Raw genomic sequence first — 5,000 nt, 5'->3', positions numbered from 1 at the left:
CGTAATAATATTATTTTTCCATTTTCATGCCAAGATTAAGGGGGAACAAAATACTAATAATGAGGTAGAGACCAAGGAAGTATCTCTCCGTGTCTTTTGATCTCACCTTCCACGTTCAGTCGCGCAGCCATGGGGTGTGTAGTGGTGGAGTTGCCGTGACGACTGTGCAGGTGGGACCCAACACTGCACCGTTACCATGGAGAGGAACTGTATTAAAGGAGGGTGGAATGCCTTACAGTACCTGAAGACCTCCATGTTGGTTTGAAGGCCTTCACTAGGGTGGGGGTCCTCTGTCCCTTCTGTCTGAGGAGGGGCCATAAGGGCCCACTGATAAGGGTCACTGATAAGGGCCACTGATAAGGGCCCACTGATAAGGGCCACTGATAAGGGCCACTGATAAGGGCCACTGATAAGGGCCCACTGATAAGGGCCACTGATAAGGGCCACTGATAAGGGCTCACTGATAAGGGCCACTGATAAGGGCCACTGATAAGGGCCACTGATAAGGGCCCACTGATAAGGGCCCACTGATAAGGGCCACTGATAAGGGCCCACTGATAAGGGCCACTGATAAGGGCCACTGATAAGGGCCACTGATAAGGGGCGCTGATAAGGGGCCACTGATAAGGGGCGCTGATAGGGGGGCCACTGATAAGGGCCACTGTGAGGGGACCACTGTTAAGGGCCACTGATAAGGGGCGCTGATAGGGGTCCACTGACAGGGGGCCACTGATAAGGGTCACTGATAAGGGGCGCTGATAAGGGGCGCTGATAAGGGCCACTGATTAGGGGCGCTGATAGGGGTCCACTGACAGGGGGCCACTGATAAGGGCCACTGATAAGGGCCACTGATAAGGGCCACTGATAAGGGGCGCTGATAAGGGCCACTGATAAGGGCCACTGATAAGGGCCACTGATAAGGGCCACTGATAAGGGGCCACTGATAAGGGGCGCTGATAGGGGGGCCACTGTGAGGGGGCCACTGATAAGGGGCGCTGATAAGGGCCACTGTGAGGGGACCACTGTTAAGGGCCACTGATAAGGGGCGCTGATAAGGGCCACTGATAAGGGCCACTGATAAGGGGCGCTGATAAGGGCCCACTGATAAGGGCCACTGATAAGGGCCACTGATAAGGGGCGCTGATAGGGGTCCACTGACAGGGGGCCACTGATAAGGGCCACTGATAAGGGCCACTGATAAGGGCCACTGATAAGGGGCCACTGATAAGGGGCGCTGATAAGGGGCGCTGATAAGGGGCGCTGATAAGGGCCACTGTGAGGGGACCACTGTTAAGGGCCACTGATAAGGGGCGCTGATAAGGGTCACTGTGAGGGGGCCACTGATAAGGGTCACTGATAAGGGGCGCTGATAGGGGCCACTGATAAGGGGCGCTGATAAGGGTCACTGATAAGGGGCGCTGATAAGGGTCACTGATAAGGGGCGCTGATAAGGGGCGCTGATAAGGGGCGCTGATAAGGGGCGCTGATAAGGGCCACTGATAAGGGTCACTGATAAGGGGCGCTGATAGGGGGCCACTGATAAGGGTCACTGATAAGGGGCGCTGATAAGGGTCACTGATAAGGGGCGCTGATAAGGGTCACTGATAAGGGGCGCTGATAATGTTAGGGTGCTGCGGGTGCAGGCAGGCAGGTAGGACCCAAACGCAGACGGTTTCTCGAAAACGGCACTTTATTCAAGCCTAAGCGCTAAGGCACAAGAATCAGGGAACTCGGGAGACAACTCGGAACTCGGGAGGGAACAAGGAACACGGAACACGCAAGACTAACCACCAACACTAACCACAGCAAACCACGATAAACCACAATGACAGCACAAGGAACAAAGGAAAGACGAGGGCTTAAATAACAAACACAACGAGGAACAGCTGAGACACATTAGGGGAGGAACAGTAATCAACACAGGAGGGAAACACAGGGAGACACCCACACCCTGACAGTACCCCCCCGTTAAGGGTCGACTCCCAGGCGACCCACGACAAGCAAAAAACAAAGAAAGTCAAACCCAAAACGGGTGGGTGGAGGGGCGCCAGGAGGGGGGAATCCAAAAAAAAATAAATGGACTGGGGCAGAGCCGAGGGACGTCAGGCGGGCGGCCAGAAAACTGCCCCAGGGCATGGCAGGGAGCCTCAGGCGGACGGCCTGAGGGGCAAGCAGAGGCAGAGTGACGGCGGAACCCTTCAGGAGGCCGGCGGCAAGGACGATGAGGGCTCAGTCGCTCAGGAGACCTGCAGTGGCACAGAACCCCCTCAGAAGCCCGGCAGCGGTGAAGGCGGAACCCTTCAGGAGGCCGGCGAAGGCGAGGTAGAGGGCGGGTCCCCTCCAGAGGAAGGCCAGGTAGAGGGCGGGTCCCCTCAGGAGGCAGGCCAGGTAGAGGGCGGGTCCCCTCAGGAGGCGGGCCAGGCAGAGGGCGGGTCCCCTCAGGAGGCAGGCCAGGTAGAGGGCGGGTCCCCTCAGGAGGCGGACCAGGCAGAGGGCGGGTCCCCTCAGGAGGAGGGGCCAGGCAGAGGGCGGGTCCCCTCTGGTGGCAGGCCAGGTAGGGGGCGGGTCCCCTCTGGTGGACAGGGTAGAGGGCGGGTCCCCTCTGGTGGAAGGCCAGGCAGAGGGCGGGTCCCCTCTGGTGGAAGGCCAGGTAGAGGGCGGGTCCCCTCTGGTGGAAGGCCAGGTAGGGGGCGGGTCCCCTCCGGTGGACAGGGTAGAGGGCGGGTCCCCTCCGGTGGAAGGCCAGGTAGAGGGCGGGTCCCCTCCGGTGGAAGGCCAGGTAGGGGCGGGTCCCCTCCGGTGGACAGGGTAGAGGGCGGGTCCCCTCTGGTGGAAGGCCAGGTAGGGGGCGGGTCCCCTCTGGTGGAAGGCCTTGAAGGGGAACCCCCCTCGGGAAGGAGTGGAGGAGGGCCCCCACAGGCAGGAGCGGGGAGCGTGCCTCCCCTGGACGGTCTGGAGGGGAGACCCCCTCCGGCAGGAGCAGAGGCCGGTCCCCCTCTGGAAGGAGCAGGGGGCGGACCCCCTCAGGCAGGAGCGGAGGGCGGACCACCTCAAGCAGGCGAAGAGGCCGGTCCCCCTCTGGAAGGCTAGGAGTGGGCTCAGGAACCGGACAGGGCTTGGGGACCGGAGTCAAAGCGGGAACTGGAGTGCCAGAGGAACCGGGTGGTACCCCAAACTCTCCCAGCGAGCTATCGCCTTCATAAAAAATGAATCCTGCAGCTCACGGCTAACCGGGTGGCACCCCAAACTCTTCCAGCGATCTATTGCCTTCAAAATAAATAAATCCTGCCGCTCACGGCTAACCTGATCGTCCGCTGGGTCCATTCGTGGTGCTGTCATTCTGAAACTGGTGGGTGGGGGTGCGAGCAGGCAGTAGGACCCAAACGCAGACGGTTTCTCGAAAACTGCACTTATTCAAGCCTAAGCGCTAAGGCACAAGAATCAGGGAACTCGGGAGACAACTCGGAACTCGGGAGGGAACAAGGAACACGGAACACGGAACACGCAAGACTAACCACCAACACTAACCACAGCAAACCACGATAAACCACAATGACAGCACAAGGAACAAAGGAAAGACGAGGGCTTAAATAACAAACACAACGAGGAACAGCTGAGACACATTAGGGGAGGGAACAGTAATCACACAGGAGGGAAACACAGGGAGACACCCACACCCTGACAGATAAGGGGCGCTGATAAGGGGCGCTGATAAGGGTCACTGATAAGGGGCGCTGATAAGGGTCACTGATAAGGGTCACTGATAAGGGCCGCTGATAAGGGTCACTGATAAGGGGCGCTGATAAGGGGCGCTGATAAGGGTCACTGATAAGGGGCGCTGATAGGGGGCCACTGACAGGGGACATAGTGTACGTTTACGTTTACAGCACCACAGCAGACGGTGGTTGAAGGCGGGCTGTGTTCTGGGGCGGTATGGTCAGCATTCTGAATGTGGCAAAAGGGTTGGTGAAAAGGAAGCGCACTCCCTCTTAAGTCCAGAGGGTAATGTTGGTCACGAGGGTGTGTGACATTCTCTTTAGTAATCTCATGTAACACAAATTTCTGCAATGGCATTTTTTTAATTTAGTAGATTCCTTTATGTACTTGACTGCGCTCGTGTCCCAGTGATACGGAGCGCTCTACATACTTTGGCCAGTGTTGGCTGGTTTGTGTATGTATGTGTGTCTGTGCGCGTGCATGTGTCTGTGTATGTGTGTGTGTGTGTGTGTGTGTGTGTGTGTGCGCGTGTGTGTGTGCATGTGTGCGTGTGTGTGTGTGCTTGTGTGCGTGTGTGTGTCTGCTTTGACCGTGTCTCTAGAGCCTCTTATGCAGCGATTACAACAGAGCTGTGAGGAGCCCAGGACCTCCTCTGGAGAGAGAGAGAGAGAGAGAGAGAGAGAGAGAGAGGAGAGAGAGAGAGAGAGAGAGAAGAGAGGGAGAGGAAGAGAGGGAGAGGGAGAGAGGGAGAGACTGAAGACGTTGAAGCCGTCCTGCTCGGGGATTAACCAGCCGAGCCTGCTCTCCAAGAGCAAAATCGTAGAAGATCCTCTCACTCTTTCAAAGTTCTTTCTCCCTTCTTCCTCTCCTTAAATTAGCCGTTTCTCCCACTCTGTTTCTCTCTGAATTGATGTATCTATCTCTTCTATCTTGATTAGTGTTGGGCAAGTTACTTTAAAAAAGTAATTAGTTACAATTACTTCTCCCAAAAAGTAACTAAAATAGTTACAATTATATAAGCAATAGTTACTGTGAAAAGTAACTATTGCTTACTTTCAAGTACATTTTGAAACACTGAAATGTGTCAAATAATTTGGACCCCACCTCCACCTCTCTTTAACTGAACTCAAAGTGTGCGTGTTCATGCATGGAAGCATTGAATGCATGGAAGCATTCAACGTTGAAAGACATTTGAATTACTTGACACTGACGTGGAGAGGCCAGGGCAAAATGTGCATTTCACCATTACACTCGTTCCTTTAGTTTCTTGGAGGGAAAAGTAA

General features: G+C 55.8%; 1 protein-coding gene across 1 annotated transcript in view; it reads left to right on the top strand.

The window, feature by feature from the left end:
* foxn3 (forkhead box N3) overlaps positions 1 to 5,000 on the top strand; it is a 44,159-nt gene that overhangs the window by 21,874 nt on the left and 17,285 nt on the right. The window lies entirely within an intron of this gene.

The sequence above is a fragment of the Gadus macrocephalus genome, chromosome 5, assembly GCF_031168955.1.
Source record: "Gadus macrocephalus chromosome 5, ASM3116895v1".
NCBI lineage: Eukaryota > Metazoa > Chordata > Actinopteri > Gadiformes > Gadidae > Gadus > Gadus macrocephalus.
The sequence above is the reverse complement of the archived record's forward strand: the minus strand, read 5'-3'. Positions and strand labels throughout refer to the sequence as shown.